Below are 16,168 nucleotides of genomic sequence, written 5' to 3'. Positions count from 1 at the left end.
TCACAGAGGACAAGCAGGAAGGGAAGAAAAAATGAGTGAGAATATATGTCATGGTTTCAATTCTCTTCTTTAAATCATCATTTTTATCTTCACATAAACTCATGTTTTCTTAGGGGCAAGATAGATGCTTTCTTTCCTCAAAAACATTCTAGAAATTAATTTTTAACAGCAGTTAGCATAAGTAAAGGAGTGGCGTTATCAAGTATGTGATTCTAAGGAAGATAGAATGGTGAAATCGGCTCTGATAAATGGGTAAATTCTCTACATTTTGTGAAATTGCAGTGCTTTTCATGCACAAGACACTTTTTCTATAAGGACTTCAAGTTATAAGAAGCAGGTCATAGCATTTCTCTTCATTATAGGTGGCAAAGATCCAGATACTATGATAGCTGTGTCCTTAATAATGTAAGAATTTTCTCCAGTCATATAGAATGTAACGTATCTACATAATTTCATTTTGTCAGATTTTTATCCACGTCCCTCAATAAATCTTTCATAGAAGCACCACCTAATATGCCAAATATCTTCTTCTAGATCTCGTCTGTTGTGTGTTGTCCAGTGGCACAATTAAGAAGTATGTGGTGGTTTTGAGGCTGCAAATCATTAAAATAAGGAATGTAGTGTAAGTTAGAGGATAGTTATATTTATTCACCAAAAAAAGCAACAAAAAACATTGTGATAAAAAAGATACAAGAGAAAATTTAAAGTGCAAAACAAAACACCAGCAGAACAATATAAGATTTTATCAAATTAAATATATTCACATCTACATATGTGTGCCTGTTGTTCAGTTGTTTCAGTCACGTCTGACTCTTCATGACCCCATTTGGGATCTTCATGTTGGTTTGTCACTTTCTTCTTCTGCTCATTTTACAGATGAAGAAACTGAAAAACAAGGTTAAGTGACTTGAGTAGCACCCCATAGCTGGTTCGTGTGTTCATATATTTCTTCAAAACAAATTGTATTTAAAATATGCTCACAGACTAACATAATCTTTTTCTTGCATATTGAAATATTTGTTGAAGATTAAATTTACAATAAAAATGAAAATTTACAATGAATAAAAGAAATAGTATATGAGAAATGGCACCAACGAGGACCACAGTGAGACACGTATATACTAGAAACTTTGAAACTATCTTCTCTGTGGAACTCTGGTCTGATACAAGTAGGTAACTAATAATTATTTTGCTATTATAGGCTTTGTACAAGGATTCATGGTGATAGAGAAGGGATAATAGTCTTTTTATTATCCCAAGTAATCATAGCTTATTTCACATAGCTTCTGTAACCTGATCAGTCCTCAAACCTACTACACATGTAACAGCCATTGTGAGGAGTTTATCCTCCACAAATCAGAACTCCTGTTAAGTATGAAAGACTTGATCCATTGGGGGAAGTAAGTTATTTTTGGGTAGAATAAGATATCTAGGCGCAAGATCAAAGAACTTAAGATTAGGAGAGTCCACGGTGTGTTTGTTCCAGAGCATTTTCCCACTGGGTCAAGTAGGAACCATAATCTAAGAAAAAGGATGATATTAGTGGGAGTGGGCATGACTCCCCACCTCTATATTTTACTACAATACTAAAACAAGGATCTATTTATTATGACTTTCTTTTGCTCAATGTTCAAACAAATCCAGTTTTCAACACCTTTCTTATATAAATGGAAAGAGCTACAAAACAACAGCAGCAGTATAAAACCAAATACTTCCAGATTACAATAACAAAGCCAAGCTCCAAAGAAGAGTTATGAGAAGACTCCATCCCTTGCTCTTTTATAGAAGTGAGGAACCATTGGTGATAGATACTGGATATAGCATCAGATTTTTTTGATATATTATTTAGTTTATGCAATTGTTCTATTTTTTATTTCTTCATCTTTTCCAAAATTTGTTAGAGGAAGTCTCTTTGACAGTAAAGAGATAAGGAATACAGTGGAAAATATAGATGATATAAAAATAAAATTTGTCACTTTTTAAAAAGAGAAGGTACTTGAGATTAAGAAAAACCTTAATGTAGAAAAAAATGAAACTATTTCACATTATATGTGAGGTCCTATCTAGGACACAATAGGGAATAAGTAGCTTTAAATTTAATGGTTAAATTTAAATGGAGAGAAAAACAGATGATGTCATCATAATGATTCAGACCAAATTGAAATTGTGAACAAACAACAACAAAAAAAATTGGGGAAAACTAAAAGGAAAACCAAGGGGTTCCACATATCCACAACTGCCATAGTTGACCATTAAACAACAACGATTTTCCTATGAACGTGTTTGGCCTTTTATGCAATTTAGAATCATGATTTTGGCTGTACAAAAAACATTAAGTCCAGGGTGGTATATATAATAAAGGAAGCTTATTAAGACCATTAGCACTGCTATAAATTGGTGGTGTTTTTTTTATACTTCAGAGGGAATTTTTATGTAAGTCAAAAGAAATAATGAGTCATAAATTAGTTATTCTTGTTCCAAAATATTTATGAAAGAAACCTGGATACTAAATTTTAATAGCTAAACTGGGCATGTTTCAGAGCATTAATCACAACAATTTTGAACTATTTACCAATTAGTTTCCAATGTAAAGTATTCAATTATGGGAAGAGCATATTGTTGCAAAAACTTTAAACATTTAAAAACATATTTTATTGATATGCACTGCTTTTTTTACATTATTACAAATTTCTAGTAACTACCCATAGGATGTTTTCTTATATAAAAATAGAATGACAAAGTTACCACTTAATTAAAAATTTTAATTGATCCTTATTTTCTTGCATCACCTTGAGTTCTAAAAATATTATCTTCCTGCCCAGATATCCATCTCTTATAATAAAAAAGGAGAAAGAAAAAGCAATTCAATAAAATCAGCCACAGTTTTAACCACCCCTGATAGTATATGCAGTGTTTTACATCAATAGTCCATCACCTCAGCAAAAAACTGAGGAAGATGTATTTTCTTATATCCTCTTCAAGAACAAGCTTAGATATTAACATATTTGATTTTTTTTTCCATGTATATATTGTTTTCCTGGTTTAATTTCCTTTGAACTATAGTAGATCATCTTTTTTGCTATGCTTCTCTGAATTCTTCATATTTCTATTTTCATACAACATATATTTATCATATCTACAAAGCACAGTTTTTAGCCATTTTTAGGGAAATAATGAAACCCTTATATCAAGGTAAACAGAAATAGAAAAACAGTTTACAGAATGACTACAAATATATTAGCTCTGTTGTCTCTAGGTGTTGTCTTTAGTTTAATTATTATAGACATCGCATATATTTTTTCTGGTCCTGCTTTTTTCATGCTGCATCAATTCAATACTATCTTTGAATGTTTCTCTGACTTTCTTATAGTCACTATAATGCAATGATGTTGTATTAGATTACTATACTACTACTGTATGACTACTCTATTACAATTTGATTACTATATTATGATACTATCCTTTAGAGTATCTAGATGGCATAGTGGACAGAGTATTAGAACTAGAGTTAGGAAGATTCATCTTCCTGAGTATAAACCTGGCCTCAGATACTTACTAGCTATCTGATCCCAGATAAATCACTTAGTCCTATTTGTTTCACTTTCCTCAATTGTAAAATGATCTAGAGCAGGAAATGGCAAACCACTCCAGCATCTTTGCCAAGAAATCTCCAAATGGGATCACAAAGAGTCTAACATTACTGAAGCAACTGAATGACGACTACAATTTGTTCAGCCATTCCCCAGTCTGAGCAGTTAACATTGTTTCCAATTCTTTGCTTTAATAGAAAAAAATGATGTTGCTGTTAATATTTTGATATTCATCCTAATATAATGTGTAGTCTTGAATACAGGGATTACTAGCATAATTCTTTACACATTTTATGCCATATATATGCTTTTTTTGGATGAGATTGGCTTGAGATATAACAGTGTTTCAGTTATTGCATGCCTTTGGGCATAAAACTGGGACCATTCTTTCAGAGGGTACATTTTATAATGCTTTTGAATAATTAAAAATTGATTTTGAGAATAGTTGGACATAACCTTTTTGAACAGGTTTTGACAAACATCTCCCACAACATCTCAAGCATTCAAAATAAGAACATTAGATAGAAAATATTTGCCATCTTGAAAGGTTAGCAATATTCAAATATGACTATATATATATATTCAAATTTATGCCATAATCTCTAAATTAAAGTAACAGCAATGGTTGGATCCTGTTTACATTTTACATCCCTTGACATTGCCCCTTCTATCTCCTCCAACATTTTGATCTGATAAAAGGAAACACTATTCCTTACCAAGGGCTTCCCATCTAAATTTATCCTTGATCTCCATCTTCTCCAGCACTTCTGAAGGGAGAAAGGACAGAACTGGAAAAGTATCCTCTCTTAAACCATTGGTGATGATCTTAATTCTTTGTCGGATGATTTATCAGAAAAATGTTCATCAATGTGAATATATTCAAAGCTTCTAAACCTTAGAATATCCTCTCAGATAATAGTACTCTTTTTAGCATTACCTCTAAATCATGTTAAGACCTTAGGGTAGGATCTTATAGGTGACTTGCTAGGAGCTTTAGAAATATAATGGTTTTATTATTAAATCCCTTTCTTGTTCCACTCAATTTCTGTAACACTTGCTGAGGACAACTGGATTTGACAAAAAGATTAAGTATGACAATTGAAACTATGGAGAAGATAGACTGGCAAATGACCTAAATAATCCATAAATCATGCAGCTACTAAATAATAAATTTCCAGTTCCTGAAACTAAAGAATGATTTCACAGCAGATTTATTTGATAATGATTAAATTATACCTAAATTAAGCCTCCCAGTATAAATCAAAAAATCTTTATTAATACATTTAAAATTATATTTCAATTATTTCCTAAAAACATCTTCATATTTTTAACCTAACAGGGAAAATTGATGACAGGACAAGATTTATGATTATAAGGAAACTAAAAATTAAAACCCTGGGGTTTTTTGAAACATAATTTTACATCTTTAAAGCAATAATAACTAAGATTTATATAACATTTCAAGGTTTGCAATTGCTTCTCCCAATTCCTTCAGTGCCCAAGGACAGAGGTCTTCTGGGCCTGGTGACATACTCTCTTATCATTTTCCTATTTATTTCAGACAACTTTACATTGCTCTTTCATTTTTTGATTTTCATTTTTTATAGTTCAAAGATCATTATAATAGGCAGAGAAACAAGTAAAATAACAGACTTTTCTGGAGTAGATTGTCAAGAATTCTCTTCCCTCAAATGCCCTAGTGTGCTTTACATGAAATATTCTACTTCCAACTTTCTTTGGAGCACATCAGTTTGAGCACAGTATTTGCTTCTGAGAACCTGAGTGCAAATTCCTGATCTTGCAACTCAGATCAAGGCAAGTCACTAAATTTGTTCATGTTTTGGTCACTTATCTTCCTGTCATATGAGGATGTTGAGTTCAGTTTCCACTGCGGTCCTTTCCAACCCTAAATCTATAATTCTAAAACGTTTCAGCACTGTAGCTTCATAAAAACAAAATCATTAGCATATTCTTAAGTATACAGGAAAAAACAGTAGTTTTAGGAGATAAAAATAAAACAACTTTGTTATTATACTAAAATTAATATCTCTCTCAAAGATATATAAAAAAAGGAAAAGGACCTATTTGTACAAAAATACTTCTTGTAATTCTTTTTGTGGTAACAAAGAATTGGAAATTGTGTATTGTTCATCAATTGAAGAATTGTTGAACAATTTGTGGTGTGTGTTTGTGATGGAATACTACTGTTATAAGAAATGACAAGCAACATGATTTTGGAAAAATCTGGAAAGAATTACATAAACTGATGCAAAGTTGAATGAGCAGAACCAAAAGAACATTGTACCCAGTGACTCCAATTGTTTTTGATGAACAGCTATGAATAATCTAGTTATTCTCAATAGTGTAGTGATCCAAGACAATCCTAGACAACCATGATGAAAAATACTTTCTAGTTTCCTGGAAAGAATTGATGGAGTCTGAATGCAGCTGAACCATATTATGTTTTACTTTCTCTTATCTTCTTTTTTTTAAATTGAGATCTCTTCCACAAAATGACTAATATGCAAAAATGTTTTACATGACTATTTAAGAATCTATATGAGATTATTTATTATCTCAGGGAAGGAAGGGATGGGAGTTAATAAAGGAAGGAGGTAGGGAATAATGGAAAAAATTTGGAACTCCAAACAAAAAAAAAAGGAATGTTAAAATTTGTTCTTACATGTAAATGGGTAAAAATAAAATATTATTAAAATATACTTTAAATATTTCAAGTAATCAATTTCTTGTTCAGTTTCATTCTTAATTGGGAATGTCTGCATATGATTTAATTCACAAAAAATAAGATAACATAACATAACGTAATTTTAGGGGTTTGGACTAATGAATTACCATTAGTAAACAAAGAAAAAGGTGCTTTGTAATTCTAGATATATGTAACTCAAAGGAACTAAAGAAATAACTAAGAGAAAGAACATTTCATGCTACCTTTTTTATGGTGAGTAAGGGAAGGGAAAATCATTTCAGTGATTCTTTAAGGCTTTCCTCATAAATCGTTTTGGAGATTTTTTTTTGTTGTGTCATTCAGAATGTTGGTTAAATTAGTGATCAGAATGCAGTAACAGCTTTTCAGCATACTGAAACAGTTGTAGAAATTGGGAAGGAAATATTTGGCCATTTTTATTATATATGTAAGGAGAAATGTTGCAATCCTATTTTGACATCATTGATGGTGATGTGGATTGATCATAAGCAAAGATTTAGAGCTTGAAGTGATTATAAAAGTCACCTAGTCTAACCCCTTTTTTTAAACCCTTACTTTCTGTCTTAATATCAGTTCTAAGACAGAAGAATAGCAAAGGCTAGATGACTGAAGTTAGATGACTTGCCCAGGGTCGCACAGTTAGGATGTATCCATGACCAGATGTGAAGCCTAGTCCAACTAACTCCAGATCAGATGCTTTGTCAATTGTGCTACTTAATCTGCTTTCTTAATCCCTCATTTTATAGATAAAGAATCTGAGTACCAGTGAGGCAAAGGGCTTTTCCCATTTATAAGATGTAAATAACAGACACAGGATTCATTGTTCTTGAACAATGATCCTCTGACTCCAATGTTAAATTTCCATTGTACCTAACTATTTACTTCTAATGCCTTTTTCTTGTTTTTTCCTTTAGCTTCGATGTTATAGGAGGGGAAATGATGAGTTTCTTCAGAAACAGATTGATCCTTTTTTGCAATTAAGTAACATTCATATGGGCAAGTAGGGCAACTAGGTGGTGGGATTGATAGAACATTGGGCCCAGAGACAGGAAGAACAGAGTTCAAAGTTGACCTCAAGCACTTATTAGATGTCTAACCCTGGGCAAGTCACTTAACTCTGTTTGCCTCAGTTTCTTTATCTGTAAAATGAGTTGGAGAAGGAAATGATAAAACACTTCAGTATCTTGACCAATAATACTCCAAATGGGGACTTGAATAGTTGGACTCCACTGAAAAACAGTAAAACAGCTGAAGAATAACAATAATATGGGAGAGTAACATTTTCTAAAGGAAGATTCTGGTTTATTGTGAATACTTATATATGGCCTAACCAAAAGAAGTAAAATAAGAGAAAATATGTACATACCTTTGTAGTATCTCTTTCACTGAAGCCCCAAAATAGAAACTAAGTGATTATCCATCTACTGGAGAATGGTTAAACAAATTATGGCATATGAATAGAATAGAATTTTATTGTGCCATCAGAAATGACTAAATAGAAAATTTCAGAGGAAACTAAGGAAGACTGTTTGGACAAATGAGGAGCAAAGTGAGCAGAACTAGAAAAATAATGAATACAATGATCACATTTTTGAGAAAACCCTTTTGAAAGATTTTAGGTATCAAGATGAAAAACATGCCAGCCACCTCCTGCTAGTGAGGTCATGGACTTAAGATATGACTTAAGACATGGCCAATATTGGCATTTTTTTTTTTGCTGAATTACATATATATTTGTAATGAGTTTTATTTTTAACATATATACATAAGCATTTTATATGTTTTTTTGTGTGTACACAAGCAAATGTATATGTGTTTATTGTTCAATTAGGGGAAACAGTGGGAGAAGGAGATAACAAAGGCTTATAAAATAATTTTTAATGAAAAATAAACTCAAAAAAGCTAATATATAAAAGTACAAAGGTTAATCACATCTCATTAATAATTTATAAATTCTATTCCTTTTTTGCTGAATAGTGTTCAACAGTAGCAGTCAAGTGGATTGATGCTTTTAATTTTTTTGAACGTCAAAATTTTGAAGCCACATTGCTATTCTTTTAAAACCTGGGTAGGTGCTAAATTTGTGTGGTTGTATGTAATGATGCAGTTACTTCTTATATCATTATTTATCTACCCAGTGCATTTCTTAACCCAATGCAACAATTTATAAATTCACATTTTAATCCTTTCTGATTTTGCTCACAATGGTATTCAACATTAGCAGTCAAGTGAATGGATCCTTTTATTTATTTGGATGAGTCTAAATTTTGAGGCTACATCTGTTTTTCTTTTAAGATCCTGAGTAGGTGCTAATTCGTGTGGTTTTATATAATTTAATTACTTCTTGTGTCATTATTTATCCATTCAATGAATTTGCTAACCTAATGACAGAGAATGGTAAGTATCCATTTGGTGTTTGGCATAGCGATTCTCAGATTTTTTTGGTTAGTCTCATTGTTTCATGGGTCAGATGATCTCATGGACTAATACACTTCCTCCATCCAACTTGACACAACAGAGGATCTTCAGATGAAATTATGGGAAGTATAGCTGTCTCTTGATAAGTCACAGATTAATATAACAAAGAATTCTAGAGCTATAGACTATGAATTGGAAGGGCTTCAAAAGTTATCTAATCTAACCCTATTATGAAGTATGAATTCCCATGATAGTCATCTAGCCTCTGTTTGAAGACCCATCAATTTGACTGCTACATCTTAGTGTAGTACACTTTAGGTGGATTATACTTTAGCTATTCAGTGTGGAAAGATGTATGATATGGGTGTAGAACATAGCTTACCACATGATTATCATCACTGTTACATCTTGAGACAGTTCATTCCTCTCTTGGGAAGATTTGATATAGCAGAGAGGCAGAGAAAAGAGGAGCAAGAGAGGCATAGCCTGAGAAGTAATTGCATCCCTCTACTATCCCATATTGGAGACCCTCCTGTATTCTCATTGCTCTTCACTTTATTCCTAGGATAACCACCTTTTTTTCTGATTGAAAAATCCAGCAATTGTGGGGTCTCCCATTACTTCTGTCTACTTTTCTGCTTTGTGTTATTGACTTTAAAGGAACTGCCTCTAAAATTGGGGAGTGGCTATAGAATTATGGCATATGAATGTAATGACATATTATTGTGCCGTAAGAAATTACAAAATAGACAGTTTTGGGGGAAACTGGAAAAACCTTTTGATCCAATCAAGAGGAAAGTAAGCAGAACTCAAACAATGTATAAAAATGATCATATTATAGAGAGAACCCCCAATAAACAAATGGATAGTCATACTATTCATATTAAAGTATACTCACTATTCATGCCAAGGGCTAAGCCCACATTTAGTGTTTATTCTCATACAAGGCTGTAACAGAAATATACTAAAACTATAAAGCATTTAATTAAGACACAAATGGGCCTAACTGATAATGATGAGAACCATGAAGTAAGTCATGTTCTACACCCATAATATAAATCTTTCCTCATGGTTGTTATAGAGAAATATAGATTTGAGATAGCAGAGCAGACTTGACAGACAAAGGAATTTAACTCAAATCTATATTTCTCTACAACACTGTCAAGAACCTGAGTTCAAATCTGGCATCAGATATTTACTACATTTTTGACCCTGGGCAAATCACTTAACCCTGTTTGCCTCAGTGGCCTCATCTGTTAAATCAGTTGGAGAAGGAAATGGCGAATCACTCCAGTATCTTTGCCAAGAAAACCCCAAATTGGGGTCATGAAGTCAGACCTGAGTGAAATCATTGAACAACAACAATAAACTTCTTTATTAATAATTTGGAAAAAAAAAAGGTTTTGGAGCATGTAGTGCTCACATTTTCCTCCATGCATCTGTCATTAACTCTAAAACTGGGAACCAACTTATGTGATAAATTATAATGTTCTGATTTTTTTGTAGACTGCTGATTCAGCATAAAAATCAATTGGGAAGAGTTTAGTAGTGGGCAGTAATATTTCATATAAAATGATGATCTAATTTTTTAAAATAGCTATTAAAAGCACAACTTTTAAGCTTTTGAGAATATTAGCAAAAAAGGATATTGTACATGTTTCTAATTAAGTGTTTTTAGCTTCAGGATATGAGACAAAATAAGGATATGATTTGAGAAACCTTGAAACAATTCCAAAGTGATTATATCGGGGTCATAGATGACAATGTCATTACATACAATTTTTAAAATTCAATATTGCCTCATAATTAAATGTATAAAAGGTAGAGTTGCTGTCCAGTCATTTTTTTCAGTTGTATCTGTCTCTTTTGATGATCCTGTTTTGGGTTTTCTTGGCAAATATTGGAGTACTTTGCCATTTCCTTCTCCAACTCATTTTATAGAAGAGCAAATTGAGGCAGTGTTAAGTGGCTTCCCCATTGCTGTACAGGTAGGAAATGTCTGAGGCCAGATTAAAACATGAAGATGAGTCTTCCTGACTCCAGGCCCAGAATTCTATCCACGGCACTACCTAGGTACCATGTTCCAATTTGTTCATTTTTTGCAGTATGACATTATTAATGTTTTTAGTTTTAATTTTGGCCTAGAATTATGATTTCATTGGTTAGAGAGCTGGACATAGAGTAAGAAACCCAAGTCAAAATCCAGCATCACACATTTATTAGTTGGGTGACTTCATATAAGTCACTAACCCTCTGTTTGCCTCAGTTTCCTCAACCATAAACTGAGGATAATAATAGTGCCTACCTTTTAGAATTATTGCAAAGATCAAATGAGAAAATATTTATAAAAGTACTTACTGCAGTTTTCAGTGCATATTAGATGCTATTTAAATGATTGTTCCATTCCCCTTGCACTGTTTAAAAGGAACTCTCAATGAGAAAACTTTCTTGATCTAGGTGTCCACTTGTTCTGCACTTTATACTATTAGAGGGTTGCTTGAAGCTTTAACAAATTAAGTATGCCCAGCATTACAATGACCTACAAAAGAAGTGAGAAGGGGCAGCTGGGTAGTCCAGAGACAGGAGGTTTCAGGTTCAAATCTAGCCTCAGACACTTCCCAGCTGTGTGACCCTGGGCAAGTCACTTGACCCCCATTGCCTAGCCCTTACCACTCTTCTGCCCTGGAGCCAATACACAGTATTGACTCCAAGATGGAAGGTAAGGGTTAAAAAAAAATTAAAAAGAAAAGAAAAGAATTGAGACTTATAAAGAGAATGGACTTGAACCAGTCTTCCTGATTCTAAGGTTGGCTTTCCATCAGTTATATCATGACAATGTTTCTGTTTTCACTAAACTATGCCAGTAACAAAAGTATCCTAGAACATATGTGTCTTCACACACATGTGTGTGTGTTGTGTTTGAATGACTATGAAAACATGATGAACACATAAATGTCTATTAAAATTGTATGTCTATATCTATGTGATGTGTATATATGTACAACTATGTGCATATAAATCATACCTTTAAATGAGAGTGTAAACCTATTTCTTTGTTAAAAAAACAACAACTAATTTTTCCTGTCTGTTGGAATCCTCAATTTACATTTGAATATTGCTTTTCATAATTCCAATTCTATGTCATGTAAATTTCCCTAATGATTCCAGCTGGCCGACAAGGTGCCTACTTTCTAAGGGTAAGCAGAGCTAAATGCTAGGCTTAGCCGCCAGGGGACAGTACAGATGGATGGCCATCTGTGAGTGACACAGACCTGTTGCTGATAGCCTTTACTTATATATCTCTTCAAAGTATTAAACTTAGAATTGTAGAGATCATTATTATTAAACTGGAAGCTACTCTCCCAAAGTTATACATTTCAAGGTTTTTCTCTCATTTTACTGCTATCTTGGATGATTTCAGATTTAATTGAAACAATAACCACTAAGTAAAAGGTTTTTCCATAGGTATTTAATTTTTGGCACCCCGTGAACAACCTTTGTGGTTTGGTTTTCCAGCATTTGCCTGCTTATTTGTATAATAGAGCCCAGTATATAATATCCTAGAACTTCAGGGATTTTCTTTTACAATTGACCATTAATGGGAATGTAATTTACTTAATTCTCAGGATAGAAATTAGTTTCGCTATCTAAATGAGGACATGCATATTTTTAAAGAAGTCGACTCTTTGAGTGACTTTTGTTAGATCCTAAATTTCTTTTCATATTCTTTTGATAATTATGGAAAGTACCACCTTATGGATTATTCTATTACAAAAAAATGTTCTAGACTCCATCTTCAAGGACATTTTTTGGTTTGTAAATTTTATGCAGTTCTGTGTCTAACTTTTTGTGACCTCATGGACTATTTTTTCCCATGGGGTTTTTTTGACAAAGGTATTAGAGAAGTTTGTCATTTCATTTTCTTGGGGACACTATTAGCATTCAAAGTTTGTTTAGGTCCTTCTCCTCTAACTTCATACTGTAGAACAGGGTAGATGCTTAACATGCTTGTTGTCTGACTCAAATTCTTAGCAACTGAGATTTTATGTTCCATATGACATGTTGTATTTTTAACCTAAATCCTTATTTTATAGTTGCAGAAAATGAGATTTGGAGAAATTAAGCAATTTTTCTAATGGTCACAGAGTTAATGAATATTAGAAGCAAGATATGAACCCAGATTTTCTTGGCTTCAAGACAAACACCACAACCCCATGATGTCTCTCATGCTTCCATTCAGGCTGTATTTACATCCTTTCCATTGCCTGTCTTACATTTAGTTTTCTTCTTGGATTTACAGTAAAATTTGTAGGTGTACTCATTGATAATTATCACTGCATATGGCAGAATGTACTCAAGACCACTTTTCTTTTTTATTTTAAATGTATTTATATATTTATTTGTTAATAAAATTCCTGTGTAACTCTCTCCTTGCATTCCTTTCTCACACTAGAGAAGCATCAAATGATGTTTCTGAAAAAATATAGACCTATACATAAAACTATGTCTTGCTTTTTTCTATGTTAACAGTTCTTTCTCTTGAGATGGACATAAACTTTATTCTTCAAGCAGTACTTTTGTTGCTGACTATAATATTCTCTTGGTTTTGATCATTTTACTCTTTATAATTTCACATAGTTGTGGCATATAATTGTTCTGGAAAACTACTATGCTATAAGAAATGATGAACAGGTTAATTCTAGCCCGCTTTTCCCACCATCCTGGGTTTCATCAACTGTTCTTGGTAGATTTCTCATCCTCACTACCTTCAACCAAAATGTCACTCCCATTTGTCTCACTACCTTCTCACTTCTCTTTTGTTATTCATCACTTTTCCCCATTGGCTACCTCTTTTCAAAATGCCCTGTGGAATCCCTTTTTCACTGAGAGTAAATTATCTTTTATTCTCAAGACTTTTCTAACCTGTTCTTCTGCCCCATCACCTTAATAGAAACTTGACAGCCTAATTACACTACATTCCCTAATACTGCTTCCTTGATGCCTTCTCTTATAAGAAGGAAAAAAAAGCATTTATTAAAACACTTAGCATGTGCCAGACATAAGGATGGGTATAGGCTATAAGAGAGCAGCAATATTTTAAAGAAATTAACATAAATAGCAGAGACCTGAGAAGGGCTGGGTGATGTATTAATAACTTTGATGCCAATAAGAACAAGAAGTCATTCTATACTTTTCTATGACCTTTTTTTCAGTCTATTAATGCATCTCTCCACTTTGTGTTCTTCTATTATTTATGCAAACCTTTCCCAAAATCGTCTAACTTCTCACCTCTCCTGAAATCTCTTTCTGATATTCTCCTGCCCTCCCTTCTATCTTCTTAGGTATGACCAGCATCTGGCAGGCATTTCCATCCCCCATTATTTTTATTGCCATTTTTAAAGTCTTTACAGTGTGAAATTCTAAAAGCAGAGCTTGTCACAAGTAGAAGAGATTATAGAGGACATCTGGTCCAACATGCACTTTGACAATATGTTTCTCTGTAGCATCTCTGAGGAGAAATCCTTCAGTTTCCAATACTCTAAACATGGTATAGGTTGGACTAACAATAATGTAGAAGAAAGCAAGCTGACTTATGAGACAGGAAAGCTGGAAGACAGTCCTGGCTCTGTTTCTGACATCCTAAGTGACCTCAGAGTGGTCAGTTCTTCTTAAGCCTTAGTTTTTTAACTGTAAATTGAATGAGAATGTTGAAGTAGCCAATCTTTAAGGTCCTCTCTCTCTCTCTCTCTCTCTCTCTCTCTCTCTCTCTCTCCTTCCCTCTCTTTCTCTCCACCCTCCCTCTGTCTCTCTCTTTCTCTTTTTCTCCACTCTCTCTCTTTCCCTCTCTCTTCTCTCTCTCTTTCCCTCTCTCTCTTTCTCAGTCATATATATAATCTCCTCCTTTCTTTTTCTTTCCCCCCCTCCCTTATTTCCTCCTTGAGACATTTGTTTGGTACAATGTCTTACACAGATGTACATAAGTGGGGAGAATTCCTGCAGTGGAATTTCAAGAAACAATCATCCACCTTTCTATAACTGTTTCCCTTTGATGAATGGACAGTGATGAATGACTAAAAGGTGCTGAGCACAAAACAGCTCCACTGTAAACATTTTGGGTTTGGTCCCTAATTTCTCAGTGAAAGAAAACAGTTCCTTTATGAATCCAGGAGACTGCAAACTCCATGGTGGGTAGATAACACAACAACTTATCCTGTGTTCCTGCATCAGCTGAAATCATAATACCTAAAGTCGTTAGCCCTTTGAAAACCCTTGATGCTCTCTCCAGCTGTAGAATTCAAATATATTTTCCTAGATGACAACCTGGATACAAATGCTTTCATTTCAGCCCATTTAGGGAACACTTGGGGTTTGGACTACTATTCCTGTTTTATCCATCATAATAAAACTGAACAATGTATAACCGCAAATTAGTTTTTAATATTATTCCTTTTGCAATTGAATGACTATTAAAATAAATGATTTATTCTTAAAGGAAGTGTGACAATAGATAGAGGATCAACTATAGTCAATAAAATCTGGGTTCAAATCCCACCTCTCAGATACTAGCAAGATAACTATAGACACATCTCTTCTTCCAGTGCTCCTAGAAAATTCCCTAAAACCATTGTAGAAATTGTCAATCTTTCTTGGTAGAGGGGATTAACAAGAATTTATTAAGCATTCATTATGTACCAGAGAGTCCCCCTCCCAAGAGTTCTCTTCAGAAGTGCAATCCCAGGTCCAGAAACCCTTACCCCCTCACCCCAAACAACTAATGTCATCTTCCTGCCCTAATCCTTTGTTAAAATGCTAGTGATGTAGCAGAGAATGGGACATTGCCTGTGTCTTACTAATATTCCAAACATATTAGAGTAGTCACAGATAAATGGAACCTCTGTCACTCAGGGAATCTCTTGATTTGAACAAGATGGCTTTTGCATTTATGCACTGAAAAATGGTGTGATTTATTACATATACATTTTTCATTGTAAATCTCAGTTCCCAGAAACAGCCTTGAGAAGATGCAGTAATGTAACATTTTGTGCCTGAGAGACTAAGGAATGATCCTGGCAATGGTGCAAAAAAACATGGCTATAACAAAGAGTGGAAAACAGATCCTGGTTGTTCCCTGATGTTGGGCCCCCTGTTGTAGGCCAAAGGGAGATATTTGGTTCTTATCAAAAAGGCCTGACTATTTGAAAAGAAAGGAAAGTGGAAATTGAAGGGTTCTGCTTTCTTCAGGAAAAGTGGAGATCTGGCTCCAAGGGGAATATCTTTGGGGGATGTGAAAGCCAAGAAGCTGCTGGAATTCATTACCAAACAGTGTTTGACTCTGGATTGTACAACAACTCAGCTGTGACTAGAGACTTGATCTCACAGGAAACACACACACACACACACACACACACACACACACACACACACACACACAAAC

Source organism: Gracilinanus agilis, chromosome 5 (assembly GCF_016433145.1).
Source record: "Gracilinanus agilis isolate LMUSP501 chromosome 5, AgileGrace, whole genome shotgun sequence".
In the NCBI taxonomy this organism is placed as follows: Eukaryota; Metazoa; Chordata; class Mammalia; order Didelphimorphia; family Didelphidae; genus Gracilinanus; species Gracilinanus agilis.
This window is presented reverse-complemented; position numbering follows the sequence as displayed.